A 20,427-nucleotide genomic window follows, 5' to 3' on the forward strand; every position below is an offset into this window, starting at 1 on the left:
ATGCCACATTTTCCTATCACTTGGCAATTTTGCTATATGCAAACTGAGAGCTCTCTTTCAGGTGTATTTACACACAGATTTTTATTATATATTACTACATATAAACAAAAATATACATGAAATACTTTGATTAATGTGGTGGTGTTGTGTGGCATGGAGTCATTTCTGACTTAGAGTGACCCTATATAGGACAGAGTAGAACTGCCCCATAGGGTTTCTCCTAGGCTTTATGGGAACAGATTGCCAGGTCTTTTCTCCAGTGGAGTCACTGATGGGTTCAAACCACCCACCTTTTGGTTAGCAGACAAGCATGCTTAACTGTCGCGCCCCATGAAATCTATTGGTTCATGTTTATTTCTAAAAAACAAATAAAACAAAACTTGTTGCCATCAAGTTGATTCTGACTCATGGCAACTCCATAGAATTTTCTTGGCTGTAATCATTACACATTTGTGTGTGTGTGTGTGTGTTTTCTTTAAAGATTCTCACAACTGGACCAATAAGAAACAACATGATAAACGGAGAAAAGGTTGAAGCTGTCAAGGATTTAATTTTACTTGGATCCACGATCAACACCCACGGATGCAGCAGTCAAGAAATCAAAAGATGCATTGCCTTGAGCAAATCTGCTGCAAAAGACCTCTTTAAAGTGTTCAAAACCAAAGATGTCACTTGGAGGACTAAAGTGCATGTGACCTAAGCCAGGGTATTTTCAACCACTTCATATGCATGTGAAAGCTGGACAAAAAATAAGGAAGACCAAAGAAGAATTGAAGTCCTTAAATTACAGTGTTGTTGATGAATATTGAATTTACCATAGACTGCCAGGAGAAAGAACAAGTCTGTCTTGAAAGACGTACAGCCAGGATGCTCCTTAGACGTGAGAATGTCAAGAACTTGTCTCACTTAATTTGGACATGTTATTAGGAGGGACCAGTCCCTGGAGAAGGATGTTATGCTTGGTAAAGTAGAGGGTCAGCAAACAAGAGGATGACCCTCAGTGGAGGGTCACAGTGGCTGCAACAATGGCCTCAAGCATAATGAAGATTGTGAAGATGGTACAGGACTGGGCAGTGTTTCATCCTATTGTACATATAGGGTCTCTATGAGTCAGAATTGACTCAACAACACCTAATAACAACAACAAGTGGTTAGGGAAGCGTATTGCCAGGTCTTCCTTCTGCAGTGCCACTGAGTGGGTTTGAACCACCAGTCTTTAGGTTAGTAGACAAGCACAAACTATTTGTGCCACCCAGGGTGCTTATATTCCTAAAATTTCCTCATATTCAGAGTCTGACACTTTTGAATTATTTTTCAACTCAGAGTTGTAAATGTCCATGTTTTTGCTGTGTTGCTGGGGCAATAGTTCTTAAAAGAATCTACAGAGGCATCAAAGTCCTCTGGTGCTAAGCCTTAAGCAATCTGGGAGAACTAAAGCCCTTCTCCCCACCTTCGTCACAATCATCTGGCTCCTCGGAGTAAAAGAGTGCTCTACTATTTTCTCTGGGATTTTCTTCCCAGCAGCTGTCGGTCATTCTGCAACTCTCGATGCCAATGTCATTGCATTTCCACAACTGAAGCAATGACAAGTTTCTCACAACTGCTGCCTGGCCATCAGTGACGGTTCGATGCTACTGATTACAAAACACAACTTCATGCATACGTGTTAAAATTCACCTCTTTGAATCCATAAAGTAGACTATGTGCTCGTTGAACTCTCTGACCCGGACATGTATTTCCAAAATTGAGAAGACACTCTCCTCAATTCTCCCTCCAGAATTGAAACCCAGAATTTTTCCACATTGCCTCCAGGGCAGCCATCTTGGTATGTTTCTGAATTCTTCTTGGGGAGCCTCCACCCCAAAATGTGTCATCTGAAACTTGAAGAAGATATTCAGGCATTCGAATAAGTCTTAGCCTATCTGTGGATAATTTACAGCTCAATAGGATACCTCCTCAGTGCTTGGTAACATGAAGAAGGAGGAATAAATTGGATAGGGTGAGTGTATGGCAAGAGTAAGTTTAGATCATGGCCCCCTGAGCCCCCAACAGACCAGGCTGCATGAGGTGCTCTGTGAGGTGAGGTGGACAACAAGAGCAATGCATAGCGGAATGACCCTTGGGAGAAGAAGGACAGCCCACAAGGCAAAGTCTACTTTATTGATTCCTTCAGTCAATCCAAGAACAAAATTTTATAGAACCTCCAGGAAATACAAGAGGCAAACTTTGATGCTTCTTCTGATTTTGACCCACATCCATCTTGTATCAAAGACACAAATGGCTGCCCCATAACTTTATGGTAACTGTGCTTCCTTCCAAAGCTTACTCGTTCATGTTTTAAGGGTAAAAGGCTAGAATGGTTAGCGTATGATCAAATATTTTCTCCCAGTCCTTACCTACATGAACAAAACACTCCTACATGATAATTTTACCAGAATGCTCAGTGTACCCCTGTTTCTTTAGGCCTAGCTTTAAAATTCTTTAAAATTGGAGTTTTGAGAATTGTAATGACGATGAAAGTTTTCCACCTAGTTAAATTTGCATCATAACACGTTTCAGATCCTCCAGCACAGGAGGAATGCAGCTTGCATTAATGGGAATTAAGGTTATGCATCCCAACAGCTGAGGACAGATTTAAAGACCTTGATGGGTATCTTTTTGTTTAGTTATGCTTCCAGAAATGCCCCAGCGTAGAAAAATTAGGCACTTTGTTATTTTTTCTTAGCCAGCCCAGAAACTAGGTTACTGCTTCCCAAACTCTCAATCAGAAATACCCACTGATTTTTCCCCCCTAAGAAATGTCCTTGCTTCCCGTCACTGCAGCTTTACAAATCGCTAGTGCTGTGCTGAATCTAGGCCACCTCTGTAGCCTGCTGAACAAATGATTAGGCACAGCAGAGGGTGGTTGGCTTTGCTGTGAAGTGAGTACCCTGCTCACTGTGCCAGTTGAGAGTCTGGGATTTGCCTGTTTTGTTTTCTTGCTCTCTGGCCACCAGATGCTAGTTTGTGAAGGAAGACCTGTGCTGGTGCCATGCCCCAGCTTCTCGTCCTGCCTGGGCTCTCCTGCTTGGTGCCTGCTATGCTCACCAGTGGTCAGCTGGCCAACAGGCCTTTCTCAGCCCCCAGTTGCCTCTTTGAAGTCATCTCCATGCAGCCTGGCACACAATTATTTTCTCCTTGAAGTCCTTTAGGTTTTGTTTTGTTACGTTGAGGAGCCTAAAATAGCTTCTTTTACTCTCAGTCGCTGTTTTTGAAGCAACCTCATAAAGCTCTATCTGGACTTTTGTTCTGAAATTTCAAAAAAAACACCCTGTGAAGAGTCATGAGGTTTTATTTTTGCAGTTTTTGCACTTCAGCTATAGTAAAAATATATATATATATTATATATATATATATATATAACCAAGGCCGTTGCCATCAAGTGGATTCCAACTCATAGCAACCCTATAGGGCAGAGTAGCACTGCCCCATGGAGTTTCCAAGGAGCTCCTGGTGATTCAAACTGCTGACCTTCTGGTTAGCAGCCATAGCTCTTAACTGCTAAGCTATCAGGATATATATATATATATACACACACACATACATATACCAAACCCATTGCCATGGAGTCAATTCCAACTCATCGCGACCCTATGTGTTACAAAGTATCTGTGTTCCGTAAGGTTTTCTTGGCCATAAACTCTATGGAAGCATTTCACCAGGCCTTTCTTCCACAGAGCCATTGAGTGGGTTCAAACTAGGCACAGAAAATTCCAGATGGAGTCTTTAATGGCTGAGGAGGCTAAGAATGGAATAGAAATGTGGCTGGTACATCTGAGACACTGTTGCTGAGCGTACACTTAGTGACCCACACATCCAAGGAGTACACCAGCTTGAGGGAGACTCAGACGTGAACTCGTATTAATTAACCTTGTCAAAGCCGAGGTTGACCCTTCCTGAGTTGACTGAATCCCAACAATGTAATTAATACAAGGAGCCAATTATTCCAAACCATTTTCATGGCAAAGTTAAAGATTGTTTAAAATCTAGCAAATCAGCAAAGGTATGCTAACTTTGATCAATATCCAGATACACAAAATAGTCTTGAGGCGCATTAATTATGATCCTATCAACCTAAAGAATATAAAAATAAGATCACCAGGTCCTTTACAAGCACTTCTGCCCAATGGCCCTTTTCTAGCAATTACCCACTCGTTTGATGCCACAGAGATGTCCAGACAAAGGTACTTGGCACCACATCCTAAGGATTATTTGTCAGCTGCTGGAACCTGTGTACAAAGGCTTCTAGTCAAGAAATTAAATTCCTTTGACAAAAAGACAGCAAATTATAATGCTCCTAGAGTAAATACTCACACTGAGAACTCATATCCAAATCCCTGAAGGCTGGCTGAGCTTCAATTTTATCCCCTTAGCTACCTACACTACTCTTTAAAATGAGAGGGAGGTATTTATTATTTTAGTTTATGTGCAAGCTATAATCCCAATGTGAAATCAAGTAAAGCTGTTTAAAAAATCAAAGTTAATGTTAACAAGACGATCTGTTTCATACCCCCAATAGAAGCTAATGAATCATTGTGAATTTATTGTGGTGGGAAGACAGTGGCTGCTGGCAATTATCCTGATGAGTAGAAATCCTCACAAGTGGGTACTTTAAAGCAATTATTTTCCATTTGGGTCTAAAAAAAATCTCTGAGTACAACTAAGCTTTGATTACCTGGCATCTGAAAATATACATTCTCAGAGGGGTATTTGCAGTGATTATTTTAGTGGAAGGAAGGTAAACAGCTACTATTTGTGAAAGCTCAGTTGTGAGCCTCTTTAAAGTTTAAAATATGAATTGTGTACCAACTTGGAGCCCCAATTTCATGGACTAGCACATTGTTACGTTATTTTCCGAACTGAAAACAACCAAGAACTTGTTGGGTACCTGAGGATCAGTAAGCTGTTTGAACTGGATCGTCTCCAAGAACAAACCTCTCCAAAGTAGAAAAAAAAAAAAAAAAGACAAGGTCATTTTTGCTAACCGGCTCTCTAGCCCCAGGCCTAAACCCTACTCCATTCTTCTTTGACCCTAGGTTCACAAAGAGTGTTGTATCAAAGAATGATACCACAGAGCTCACCTTGTATAAACACCAATTCCTTCAAGAGAGGCCGACCAAACGTCATTCAAAGATGGAACTGGGTGGACAGAAGATTTGAAATATTTTTCAAGTACAGGAAAATTGAGGGTTCTCATAAAGGGGTAGTGTGTCCCTTTCTGTCTAATTCGAGTTTATTGGTGCATGGTGGAAATCAAAAGGCCACATTTAATAAAGGGCAAGGGGATTGACATTATCAAAAATGGCAGAATCAGCAACTCCAAGGGTCTGTGTCTCCACAGAAACATTGACAAACCAAGACAAAACTGGCAGAATCAACTTTGTAAGAGCTCCAGAAAAACAAAAGTTTATAGCAGCCAAGCAAAAGCTGAAACAAGAAAAAAAAAGCCAACTTTAAAATGGTAGGAAAGTTTTGTTGACTTTTTTTTTTTTTGCCCCTCCTACCTGGCTCAGCATCTATCTTGAAGTTGGCATCCCCTATCCCCAATCTTGGACAACGGTCCCTGGTTCTGGAAGGAGAAGAGCAGAACTTATTCTCAAAGAATTGTGTTTGCCTGTTCTAACCCATCTGAGGGATGCCTAGGACTGACTCAGGGTGCTTCTCTTTGTGCTCCATAATTCCAAACTCACTCTGGGAGGACAAGCAGCAGGCACATCTCAAAACATCATAAAGCAAACAGATATCTGCAGGCATCTAGGGCAAAAGATTATAGCTGAGGCGTGCAACAGAGCACCAAAAGTTTAGGAGGAGAAGGTGGGTAGAAAATGCCTTTAGGAAATAGGGCATTCAAAATCCCCTGTGTGTACAGGGAAAATTACGAAGCCGCACACACGTCCCGGCAGGACACATACTCAGAGTAAACCTAAGCTTTTACTTCTCATTAATCTCTAGCCTCGGTACAAGCAGGAAGTGAAGGCTAAGGCACAGCCATAAAATCGCCTGGCAAGCAATGAAGGAGGTACCAGAGCTCAGAGCCACTCTACAAAGACCAAGGAAGGTTTTCATGGGGATTTTTTTTTCTACTTTTTTCCTTCTCTTTCTTTCTCTATTTTGTTTGTGTGTTTGTGTTGTTGGTTGGTTGGTTGGTTGGTTGGTTGGTTGGTTGGTTGGTTGGTTGGTTGGTTGGTTGGTTGGTTGGTTGGTTGGTTGGTTGGTTGGTTGGTTGGTTGGTTGGTTGGTTGGTTGGTTGGTTGGTTGGTTGGTTGGTTGGTTGGTTGGTTGGTTGGTTGGTTGGTTGGTTGGTTGGTTGGTTGGTTGGTTGGTTGGTTGGTTGGTTGGTTGGTTTCATCTGGCTGTTTTGTGGTTGTTGTTGCTATTGTTTTATTTTGTTTGTGCTCTTTGGTGTTCAAGGAAATCATTGTCAAAATACTTGCTGAACACAAGCTTAGGAATACAGATTTCACAGACCACAGAGAGCAAATAATACAGAGCTTAAAAATATGATTCAGAAAAGTCAATAAAAAACAAGGGCTACAGACTACAGCAAACAACAACAAAAACAACAACAAAATCCTGAGGAAGAGGGAGAGCCTAATCTCTAAGTTTAGTACATTATAATATTCAATGTATCCAGTTTTCAACAAAACTTTATGAAGAATGCAAAGAAACAAGAAAGTATGGCCCTATCACAGAAGACATTAACAGAAACTGTCTGAAAAAACACAAACATTGAACTTATCAGGCAAATACTTTAAATCAACACTCTTAAATATGCTCAAAGAGCTAAAGAAAACCACTGGCAAAAAATATAGGAAACCAGGAGAATGACGATTTACCAGATAGAGAATATCAATGAAGAAATAAAAATTTAAAAAGAACCAAATACAATTTATGGAGATGAAAAGGACGAGAGCTGAGATAAAAAAAAAAAAAAAAAAAAAAAAAAACCTCACTAGAGGGATTCAATAGCAGATTTGCGCAGGTAGAAGAAAAAAAAGAAATAAGCAAATTTGAAAATATGTCAATTGAAATTATCCAATCTGTGAAACAGGAATAAAAACTAACTAAAAAAATTACCATAACCTAAGAAATTTGTGGAACAACATCAATTGTACCAACATATGCATAATGGGACTCACAGAAGGAGAGGAGAGAAAGGGGCAGAAAAATATTTGAAGTAATAGTGGCTGAACACTATCCAAATCTGATAAAAGATAGGAGTCTATACATTCAAGGAACTCAACAAACCACAAGTAGGGTAAAAACAAAGAAATTCACACTGAAACACATTACAATCAAATTGTTGGAAGTCAATGGCAAAGAGAGAATCTTAAAGAAAAGAGACTTGTCACATACAAGGAATCCTCAATAAGATCAACAGTTAATTTTCTCGTAAGAAACCATGGAGCCCAAAGAGAGTGGGAGGACGTTTTTTAAATGCTGAAAGACAAAAAATGTCTACCAAAACTTCTGTATCAGGTAAAACTAGCCTTCAAAAATGAAGAGGAAATTAAGACATTCTCAGGTAAACAAAAGCTGAGGGAGTTCATTGCTAATATACCTATAATAAATGCTTAAGGGAGTCCTTTAGGCTGAAATAAAAGGACACTAAACAGTAACTAGAAACCACTTAAAGACAGTATTATATTTCTTGTTTGTAACTCCTTGTCTTGGTCACCTAGTGCTGCTATAACAGAAATATCACAAGTGGATGGCTTTCACAAAGGGAAATTTATTCTCTCACAGTCAAGTAGACTAGAAGTCCAAATTCAGGGCCCCAACTCCAGGGGAGGGCTTTCATGTTTTTGTTGACTCTGGAGAAAGGTCCTTGTCATGAATCTTCCATGGTCTAGGAGCTTCTCTATGAAGGAACCTCAGGTACAAAGCTCTGCCCCGGCACTGCTTTTTTAGTGGTATGAGGTCCCCTGTCTCTCTGCTTGCTTCTCTCTTTCATATCTAATAAGAAATTCACTTAAGACACTATCTAATCTTGTAGATTTTATCAATATAACTGCCACTAATCCATCTCATTACATCTTAGTGGTGGGATTTACAACTCATAGGGAAATCACAACAGATGACAAAATGGTAGCCAATCATACAATACTGGGAATCATGGCCTAGGCAAGTTTACAGATATTTTGTGGGGACACAATTCAATCCATGACATTCCTCTTTTTATTTCTTACGTAACTTAAAAGACAAATGCATAAAACAATAATTATAAATCTATGTTAATGGGCACACAAGGTATAAAGATGTAATTTGTGACAACAACAACAACATAAAGGGGAGGGGGACACAGCTGTATAGGAAAAGATTTTTGTATGCTATTGAAGCTGAGTTGTTATCAATAAAATTTCAATCTATCAAGAAGATACAATGATTTAAAGCGTATCCCCAGTGAACAATAGAAGCACAAAATATATGAAGCAAAAACAGAATTGAAGGGAGAAAAAGTTCTACAATAGTAGCTGGAGACTTCAGCCCCCCATTTTCAGTAATGGTTGTAAAAACTAGACAAGAACAGAAAGGAAATAAAGTACTTGAACACCATTATAAATCAACTTGACTTAATGAACATATGGAGAACCCTCCACCCCAAAACTGCAGAGTACGCATTCTTCCTAAGCATACAGGGAACTTTCTCCAGGGTACACCATATTGTAGGCTACAAAACAAATCTCTATGAATTTTAAAAAAGTGGAATCATACAATGTGTCTTCTGTGACAACAACGGAGTAAGGCTAGAAATCAATAACAGAACGAAAATTGGAAAATTTAAAAAATATATGTAAATTAAACAATAGATTCTTGAACAACCAATGGGTCAAAGGAGAAATCACAAGTTGTATGTTTTTCATTTTTAATTATTTTATATTTGTTACTGCATTTTTCAAGAGTTTAATAGGAACACGTACAAGAAATAAATGTTAAGTCTGAAAAGTCATACCTAGATGTATTTTAATTTAAACATTATTTCTTCCTCGAGTTCCATTAAAATCACTTTAGCTTCACTTCTAATATTTTCAGGGGGCAAAGGATTTCAGGTTTTTTAATTTTTTTAACTAATTTTGATTAATGAAAAATACTGAATATTTATTAAAGATGCTAATGTTTAAAGAAACTTCTCATTGTGTTTCTTAGTGTAAATATTTACTCCTATTTCTTTCATAATCTTATATTTTCCTTTATAAAGACTTTCAAATCCACAAATAATTGTCCATATCCATTTTTCTTCTCAATTAGTAGGACCTAAAGGAAAATATACTATGTAATGTGACCAAGACTAGCAGTCACTAGTGAATAAGTGACCATTCATTGGCTGAAAACATAGTTAGTCACTCAGCAGTAAAACGACTATCAAAAATACCACTTTCCTCTTATGTTTCTACAGTTCGTGAAATAATTATCCTATGGGCATCCTTAGAGCCAGGATGGTGAGACTTTTTCACACATACTTTGGGCATGTTATCAGGAGGGACCAGTCCCTGGAGAAGGATACTATGTTCGGTAAAATGGAGGGTCAGCAAAAAAGAGGAAGATCCTCAACCAGATGAATTGACACAGTGGCTGCAGCCATGGGCTCAAATGTACCAATAAAGGCACAGGACTGGGCAGTGTTCCATTCTGTTTTACATAAGGTCGTTATGAGTCGAAATCAATGTGACAGCACTTAATAACAACAACGACGTGGGCTTCCGAGCAGCCCATTCCAATCTTAACCTCAACGGTTTGTTTGCTTATACTTTTTGTTTTCCAAAAGAGATTTAAACCAAAACCAAACCCATTGTCGTCTAGTTGATTCCAACTCATAGTGACCCTATAGGTCAGAGTAGAACTGCCCCATAGAGTTTCCAAGGAGTGCCTGGTGGATTTGAACTGCTAACCTTTTGGTTAGCAGCTGTAGCACTTAACCACTATGCCACCAGGGTTTGTTTCCTAAAAAGGATTTAAAGCACCTTAAAATAAATATGCACGTATACAACAAAGTTCTGAAAAAAAAAAACCATAAACAAAATAAGGAGGAACAGGAGAAAGCAATGGAAACCCTAGTGGCGTGTGGTTAAGTGCTAAGGCTGCTAACCAAAAGTCAGCAGTTCAAATCTACCAGGTGCTCCGTGGAAGCTCTGTGGGGCAGTTCCACTCTGTCCTATAGGGTTGTTATAAGTCAGAATTGACTCGATGGCAATGGGTTTTTGTTTAGGAAGAAGCAAAAATGCTAAGATGAGGCTTAATATAGTAATTATGATTGTCTATTCAATTTTTTTCTGAGTTCCCTCAGAGGCAAGAAAACCAGTGTGTGGAACACTTCAAGTTATTTTATAGAAAAAGGCAAACCAATTCTGAGAGAGGAAGAAACAGATATATAGAGAAAAGTACACATACGTGCTTCTTACCTGCTTATAAACTCTAAATGGATTTAACTAACGAAACCTGATACAGAGACTAATACCAAAAACCAAAACCAAACCTTTTGCCGTCAAGTTGATTCCAACTCATAGTGACCCTATAGGGCGGGGTAGAACTGCCCCACTGAGTTTTCTAGGAACACCTGGTGGATTTGAATTGCCAAACTTTTGGTTAGCAGCCGTAGCACTTAACCACTACACCACAGAGGCTAATAGATGATGTATTTTTTACCGCAGTTATCTGCCAAATACAACCAAAGCCAAGGATATAACATTTAAATTTAAGTCAGTTAGAGGGGGTTCTTCAGTGGATAAATGGATGTGAAACAGTTATGCAGTTTTCTAATGCTCTGCCTGGATTCAAGGACAGAAGTTCAGCTCACCTGGAAAAGTAAATGGATAACACATCCTATAGGCTTCTTTACTCCAGTGGCACTACGCACAGTGAGGGCTTTAAACAGGAGCTGGTTGGCAGATGGTTTGAGGTCTAGCACTCCAGCAGGGATCTGGGGGAGCAACACTGTGATGTTGTTGTTGTTTCTATTGTTAGTTGCTGTAGAGTTGTTGGCTCCGACTCATGGTGATTTTAGGTGTAAGAGAACAAAATCTTGTCCTGCTGTGCGCCATCAAGCTTTGCTACAGGAGAGGTATATGCTAATTAAGTCCCTGTATGACACAAACCCTTGTGCTCAACTGCTAACTTAAAGGTTGATGGTTCAGGCCCACCCCACGGTGCCATGAAAGAAAGACCTGTCGATCTGCTTCTGTGAAGACTGGTTTTGTTGTTATTCTTGTTGTTGTGTGCCGTCAAGTTGATTCCAACTCCCAGTGACCCTATAGGACAGAGTGGAACTACCTCATAGGGTTTCCTAGCCTAAAATCTTTACAGGATCAGATCACCAGGTCTTTCTCCTGCAGAGCTGCTGGTGGGTTTGAACCATTGACCTTCTGGTTGGCAGCTGAGCACTTAACCATTGTGCCACCAGAGCTCCTCTTCTATAAAGATTACAACCAAGAAAACCCTACGGAACATAGTTCTATTCTTTAACACATGAAGTTGCCATGAGTCAAAATAGACTCAACCACAACTTTTTTTTTCTTTTCTTTTTAAAAATATATTTAATACCACAGAGGTGGGCAGCAATATTGATTCAGGTTGTCCAAGGATCATGCTTAGAAAGGTGGGCAGTAAGTGCCCACTGTATTCATAAATGGAAGTTCTACCACTTCCTATGTGTCTTCCAAAAGTATATTGATTTCTTTCTAAATTTTAAATCAATAAAGCTGCATTAGTTTGACAAGTATATATATTTCTAATCGTACCCTGTGAAAAGTCTTGTAACTTCACATCCACCAAAATTAAAAGCTTTATTTCTAGAAGCAATTTATGTCAATTTGGAAGCACAAACATAAATTATAAATATTTTTCAAGTGGGCTGCTCTTTGTCTGAGTTAAAAAAAAAAAGAAAAAGAAAGCTCTTTGGTATTTCAAAGCTTTTAAAACCAAGCCCCCAATGTAACTTACTTTATTTTTTAAAAAAAAGTTCTTTTGTTTTAAAGTGTTGTGATCATGCTAATGTATTTTAAAAATCAATTAGACTTAATCTAAACATCTCAAGAGAGAGGAAGGTTTACTCTGTTTTCATCTAAAACCACAAATGCAAAGCCCTTAGTAAAAGCATTTTCATGCTGTGTTGGCAATAGGTCATGTCCAGAAAAACTTTTTAATGTTATCCAGCAAAGTAAAATCCGGCATATGGTTTGAAAGAACAAATGTTTACAGTCTAATACACCCAGATTAATGGCAGGCCATGGTTATATACAATGATGTTATTATGCCAAGAAAGGATGCAAACCAGATGAACATACAAAATTATACAGAAAACTTGGAGAGTTTTTTTTTTTTTTTTTGCTAGAAACGGAACATATGACCCACCATGGAGTGACAAAAGAATGAACAAATCTGTCTTGGAAGAAGTACAAACAGAATGCTCCTTAGAAGCAAGGATGGTGAGTCTACATCTCACATACTTTGGACATGTTGTCAGGAGGGATCAGTCCCTGGAGAAGGACATCATGCTTGGTAAAACAGAGGGTCAGTGTAAAAGAAGGAGACCCTCAACAAGATGGATTGACACAGTGGCTGCAACACTGGGCTCAAGCATAACAAACATTGTGAGAATGGTGCAGGACCAGGCAGTGCGGCAAGTAACAACAACAACAACAAGACTCTCTTAACCTGAAAAAAAAAAAAAAGTAATCAAAATCCAGAAAAGTGTTTTACATTACACTCTGGAAAAAAAAAAAAAAAAAAAACTCTGAAAGGAGGTCATAATCATGTTTTGACAGCTGAATAAGAATGAGATAAAACCAGACTGTTTACTATCTATAATACATCCCCTACCTGCCTAAACAGTCCCAATAAGAAAGGTGGGCCAAGATGGGGAGTAGTCAGATGCTTTGTGTTATCCCTCTTACAACAAAGACCACAAAAAAACAAGTGAACCTGACATCTATGAAAACCTAAGAACCATAAGCACCAAAGAGAATGCAGAAAGAATCAGACTGAGCTAATGGTGGAGAAATAGATAATTGAACATCAGCAGAAATGGAGAATTACAAATCACCAGCATCCTGCTAGCTGAACCTGCACAGCATGGACATTTTGAGACAGTCAGCAGCATCCCCAGCCAAAAGTCACCCCACCTTGTGCAGCTAAGCAGGAGCTACTCTGCACACACCTCCAAAGTCATCCAGGATTGATTCCAGCCCTGAAAAAGTTAAGTGCATGCACCCAACCAACCATGCACACCCCGGCCCCTCATCCCCCCACCGCCAGAGCTCCACAGGCCAAGGAGAATTCCCTCCTCTTCAGTCTAGTGGAATTTAACACTGCCATGCTGCCTAAGCCAGGACTCACAGACCCGATCCAGAGGTGCCCACTCTAGCCCAGCCACCAGCACTGGGGGTCCACAGATTTGTAGTATCCTTCACCCTCCTGATATCCCACACCAGCATCTTGCTAGCCAGAGCTGGCATAGCATGGCAGTATTGAGACAAGGTGGGCAGCATTCCCATCCGAAGCCCACTTCACCTGAAGCAGCTAAGTGGGATCTGCAGACCTGTGACATTCATCACCCACTAAGCCGGTAGCTCTCGGCTTGGTCTGAGGCCTGCACCTTCACCCAGCCGCTGGTGCAGGGAGTTCATGGATTTGCAGCACCCTCTTCCCACTCCCATCACCCGTGCCAGAGACTTGCTGGCTGAGCCAGCACAGCACAGCCATATTGGGACAAAGCAGGCCGCATTCCCAGCTGAGAGCCACTTCACTTCACCTGTAGCAACTAAGCGGGAACTGCTAAACTATGGCATTCACTACTGCCCCATCCTCAAAGACACAAGCTCAACCACTCATGCCAGGGGACTGAAGGCCACTGGTACCACCCACTCCATCCAGCCACCCACAATGGGGACCTGAGAACCAGTGGTACTCCCTGATACCACCAGCCAATGCATCAGGTGCCCGAGGACCAGCTGCACAACCTCCCCACAATGCACACTAGTGGATAGAGCCACACCCTCCAACTTGGCACCCTTGGGCATCCTACAGCCCCTGCCTCTTCCCCTGCATTGCTCCCCACTGCAACCAGAGGCTTCTGCCTGCTCTGAACACCCCCATGCAACCCTGCCTGCCCAGGGCTGTTGGTGAGAGTCTCTGCACCATAATATCATAATCAAACTTGCCAAAACCAAAGAAAAAGAATCCTGAGAACAGCTAGGGAAAAAAGGAAAGTCACCTACAAAGGAGAACCAATTAGACTAAGCTCTGATTGCTTAGCAGAAAACATGCAGGCAAGAAGGTAATGGGATAACACATATAAAGCCTTGAAGGAAAACAACTGCCAGTCAAGGATTATATATCCAGAAAAATTGTCTCTCAAATACAACGGGCAGTCACTGATGACCCAGGCACCTTTGCAGTGACTACTCAGCAAGCAGTGGCGTGCACACACAACACTCAACACAACTACCAGGGAGAAGACCTCCTGTACCCATGGCCAGGTGACCAGCAGGACAGTTACATCACCCCACCAAAAATGCCACCTACATCCTCAGCACCCCTGCAAGAACAGCCAACAGGGACCTGTGCTCACACACCTAATGCCTGCTTCACCCACCCAGAAACAGGTGAGAGCTTCAACGTGACCTGATTAGTGACCAGAGTAGCACACACACTCAACTTACTTGAATATATCAAAAAAAAAAATTTGTTTCAGGACACAGTAAACAAACAGACAATAAAAAATATAATAACTTCTTGATGCCTCAAAGAAAAGAGACAATATCAAACACATAAAGAAGCAGGAAAAGTTGGCTCCAGCAAGCAACCAAAATAAAGAACCAGAAAACCTTCTGGAGGAAGATAGGACAAAGGAACTGCCTGATAAAGAATTCAAAAGACTAATATACAGAGCTCTCCAAGAGGTCAAGAAAAAGGTCAGGGAAAATATAGAGAAAACCAAGGAAAATACAAACAAAGCAATAGAAGAATTCAGGAAAACAATACAAGAACAAAACAACAGAATAAATAGGCTACGAGAAACCATGCAAAACAGCAGCTAGAAATCCAAAAGGTTAACAATAAAATTTCAAGTCAGACGACTCAATGGAAGGCCATAGGAGCAGAACTGAGATAGTGGAAGACATAATTAGTGATATTGAGGACAAATCTCTTGGCACCAATTTGAGGAAAAATCAGAAAAAAAAAAAAAATGAAGAAAGCCTAAGAATTGTTTGGGACACTACAAAGAGAATAAACTTACGTATGATCAGAATTCCAGAACAGAGGAGGATAATGGAAAACACAGACATTTGTTGAAGGTTTGGTAGCAGAAAACTTTCCTACTATTATGAAGACAAAAAGATATCCATCCGAGAAGCTCAACGAACCCATACAGGATAGACCCCAAAAGAAAGTCACCAAGACATATCATAATCAAACTTGCCAAAACCAAAGAAAAAGAATCCTGAGAGCAGCTAGGGAAAAAAGGAAAGTCACCTACAAAAGAGAACCAATAAGACTAAGCTTTGATTGCTTAGCAGAAAACATGCAGGCAAGAAGGTAATGGGATAACACATATAAAGCCTTGAAGAAAAAAACTGCCAGTCGAGGATTATTTTTATCCAGAAAAACTGTCTCTCGAATACAATGGTAAAATTAGGACATTTCTAGATAAACAGAAATTAAGGAAATATGTAAAAATCAGACCAAAATTAAGAGAAATATTAAAAGGAATACTCTGGTTAGAGAACCAGCAACATCAGACAACAATTCAAAATTAGGACACAGGACAGATCAGCCAGATATCGACTCAGACAGGAAATGCTCAAAAATAAAACAAAGCTAAAAGTCTGAAAAAAGCGAACCAGAGATGTTAGTATGTAAAAGACAACAACATCCAAACAATAAAGATACAAAAAAAAAAAAAAAAACAGAAAACCCAAAGCCTTTGCCATTGAGTCAATTCTGACTCACAGAGACCCTATACAACAAAGTAGACCTGCCCCATAGTGTTTCCAAGGAGTGGCAGGTAGATTCAAACCACTGACCTTGTGTTTAGCAGCCAACCACTGCACCACCAGGGCTCCAATAAAGATACAGAAGATCTAAATACAGAATCAACCAACTAGACCTCATTGACATATACAGAACACTCCACTCAAGAGCAGCAAAGCATACATTCTTTTTCAACACACAGGGAATGTTCTCCAGAATAGACAACATTTTAGGCCAAAAAGCAAGCCTTGACAAAATCCAAAACATCAAAATAATGCAAATCATCTTCTCTGATCACAATGCCATAAAAGTAGAAGCCAATAACAGGAATAAAAAATTATTTTTTTAATAGCAAGGGAAAAAATCAAATACATAGAAACTGAACAACATCTTGCTTAAAAACTATTGGGTAATAGAAGAAATCAAGGATCAAATAAAAAATTTCATAGAATCAAATGAGAATGAAAACACATCTTACCAAAACCTTTGGGACACAGAAAAAGTAGCACTTAGAGGTCAATTTATAGCAATAAACACACACATCAAAAAAGAAGGTCCAAAATCAAAACATTAACTTTACAAAGCAAACAAATAGAAACACAGCAGCAAAAGAAGCCTTCAGGCTCCAGAAGGAAGGAAATAATAAAGATTAGAGAAGAAGTAAATGAAACAGAGAACAGAAAAACAAAAGAATCAACAAGACCAGGAGTTGGTTCTTCTAAAGAATCTACAAAATCAACAAACCATTAGAAAAACAGGACAGGAAGCAAATAACCTGAAGAAATGGGATGGGTGATATCACAACAGAATCTACTGAAATAAAAAAGAAACATAACAAAATACTATAAACAATCGTTCTCCAATAAATTTGAATAACTAGAGGAAATGGTTAAATTTCTAGAAACACACCACATACATAAGCTAACAAAAACTGAGGTAAAAAAACTAAACGGACTGAAAAGAGACTAACGAGGTAATTAAAAAAAAAAAAAAAAAAAACTACCCCCAAAAAAGTTCTGGCCCAGAAGGCTTCACTGGAGAATTCTACCAAATTTTGAGAGAAGAGCTCACATCACTATTGCTCAAATATTTCAGAGCATAGAAAAGGAAGGAATACTCCTGAATTCATTCTATGAAGCCAACATAACCCTGATAAGAAAGCCAGGCAAAGACACCAAAAAAAAGTCAACTACAGACAAATATGCTTCATGAATAGAGATGCAAAAATTCTCAACAAAACTCTAGTCAATAGAATGCAACATCATTTGAAAAAAATAATACGTCATGATCAAGTGAATCCATAGCACGTATGCAAGGATAGTTCAACATTAGAATATCGATCAATGTAATCCACCCCAAAAATAAAACAAAAGAATTTCTTGATGATCTCAATTGATGCAGAAAAGGCATCTGACAAAATACAACATCTACTCCTGATCAAAACTCTCAGCAAAATAGAGCAGAACAGAAAATCTTTGACATAATAAAGGCCATTTATACAAAGCCAACAGCCAACATCATTCTCAACAGACATAGATTGAAAGCCTTCCCCTTGAGAATGAGTACCAGGCAAGGGTGCCCTTTATCACCATTCTTATTCAACACTGTGCTGGAAGTCCTAGCTAGAGTAATAAGTCAAGAAAAACAAATAAACGGGGAGGTGGAGCCAAGATGGCGGAATAGACAGACACTTCCGTCGAGCCCTCTTTACAACAAAGACCCGAAAAAACAAGTGAAAGGAGTATATTTGTGACAAGCCGGGAGCCCTGAGCATCAAAGGTAAGCTTAGACAACGAACTGAGGGGCAGGGGAAGGAAGAGACCGTTCAGAAGCGGAGAAGACTTACGGGACCTGAATCGCGGGGAGCCCTCAGGCACCATTCCTGGAGCGGCCGCGGCGGCAGCGGGCTGGTACTAGCAGCGTTCGGCCGCAGTTTCCTCAGGCAGAAGCAGCAGCCACACAGCCCGCTTACACCTCCGGAACCTGAGGAGACCGGCGCTCTCGGCAAAAGCTAAGTACTTGTGTATATTTTACCACCCCCCCTCCACCCCCAAGCCAGCTTCAGCGGCTGAATCCCTAGGCCTGAAATAGACCCTGGTGAGCACCTGGAGCTGTCCTCCCGGCCTCCCTCAGGGAAGGAAAAAATTTGCAACTGGGGGGAAAAGATAATTTGCTATCTCCATTAACTGGGGGAGCTCAGAACAGAAGCGGCTCCTATCCAGGCATAAACTGTCTGTGGACCTCGAGCACTTTTCCCTTCCGCATGGACCTGTGTGGGCCTATTTCGGGAGAATAGGCCCTTGTTGGCAAACTCCAACCATTTCAGCTGTGCAGTGGAGAGGCGGGTGTTTGATGTTTGACATTGCTTTGCCTTTTAAACACGGTCCTCACCTACCCACAACAGGGACCTAAGGACTGGTGGTTCCACATGGGTCATCCAACCAATCACGACACTGGTCCAGGGATAACTGGGACCCCCCAGTCCTTACAACAAAAACTTTGGGTGCCCGTTGTCCCTCTGCAGAGCCCACCCACCAGCACGCTCTAGGGAACAGAGGTGCGTTTTCCTCAGAGACACTTGGGGGTCGGTTCTCAGCCCCCTGCCTTGTTCAGAGCATGACCCCCTGCTGCAATCAGATACGGGTATATACGCCAATCACCCCTGCCCCTCTGAGACTGTAGGACAGAGCCTGTACCACACACTTGATATCAGCTACCTGGAAACCTGAGCTGAATTCATACAAGAAAACTCAATGGACTCCTAGACTGATACCTGATAACAGCTCTAGCCAGCTGGGGACAGGACACCAGAGCTCCAAAGGTGAAAATAATCAAGCTAGCTCACTCAAGCAACCCATAGAAATATACCAAAACTAAACAAAGCAAGCAGCTATGACACAGTAAGCAAGCATAAACTAATACAATAACTTCTAAATGGCTCGGAGACAACAGTCAATATCAAGTCACATAAAGAAACAGGCCACGATCACCTCAACAGGCTCTCAAAACAAAGAATCCAGGGATCTTTTAGATGACAGTGCATTTCTGGAATTACCAGATGCAGAATACAAAAGTTTAATATACAGAACCCTTCAAGACATTAGGAAGGAAACGAGGCAAAACGCAGGACAAGCCAAGGAACACAAAGATAAAGCAACTGAAGAAATCAGAAAGATTATTCAGAAACATAATGAAAAGTTTAATAAGCTAGAAAAATCCATAGACAGACAGCAATCAGAAATTCAGAAGATTAACAATAAAATTACAGAATTAGATAACTCAATAGAAAGTCAGAGGAGGAGAATTGAGCAAGTAGGAGCTAGAATTTCTGAACTCAAAGATGAATCACTTGGCACTAATATATTTGAAGAAAAATCAGATAAAAGAATGTAAAAAAATGAAGAACCCTTAAGAATCATGTGGGACTCTATCAAGAGAAAGAACCTACGAGTGATTGGAGTACCAGAACAGGGAGGGATAACAGAAAATACAGAGAAAATTGTTGAGGATTTGTTGGCAGGAAACTTCCCTGATATTGTGAAAGATGAGACGATATCTATCCAAGATGCTCATCGAACTCCACATAAGGTAGATCTTAAAAGAAAGTCCCCAAGACATATTATAATCAAGCTTGCCAAAACCAAAGATAAAGAGACAATTATAAGTGCAGCGAGGGATGAAAGAAAAGTCACCTACAAGGGAGAGCCAATAAGAATAAGCTCAGACTACTCAGCAGAAACCATGCAGGCAAGAAGGCAATGCAATGACATATTTAAAAAATTAAAGGAAAAAAAATTGCCTGCCAAGAATCGTATATCCATCAAAACCATCTCTTAAATATGAAGGTGAAATTAAGACATTTCCAGATAAACACAAGTTGAGGGAATTCATAAAAACCAAACCAAAACTACAAGAAATATTAAAGGGAGTTCTTTGGTTAGAAAATCAATAATATCAGGTATCGACCCAAGACTAGAACACTGGGCAGAGCAATCAGAAGTCAACCCAGACAGGGAAATCCAAAAAAAAAAAAAGCCAGATTAAAAAAAAAAAAAGCCCAACACAAGGTAACAGCGATGTTATTATATAAAAGAAGACAACAATAAAATAATAAAGAGGGACTAAGAAATGTAATCGTACACCTTCCATATGGAGAGGAAGATACGGCGATACGAAGAAATAAAACTTAGTTATAAATTTAGAAAAATAGGGGTAAATAATAAGGTAACCACAAAGGAGACAAACTATCCTACTCATCAAAATAAAATACAAGGGAAAAATACAGACTCAGCAGAAACAAAATCAACAATATGAGGAAAGGACAATATATAAAGAAAATCTACTCAGCACATAAAATCAAGTGGGAAAAAGAAGCTGTCAACACATAAAAAAAGACATCAAAATCATAGCACTAAATTC

Source organism: Elephas maximus, chromosome 8 (genome assembly GCF_024166365.1).
Source record: "Elephas maximus indicus isolate mEleMax1 chromosome 8, mEleMax1 primary haplotype, whole genome shotgun sequence".
Taxonomy (NCBI): domain Eukaryota; kingdom Metazoa; phylum Chordata; class Mammalia; order Proboscidea; family Elephantidae; genus Elephas; species Elephas maximus.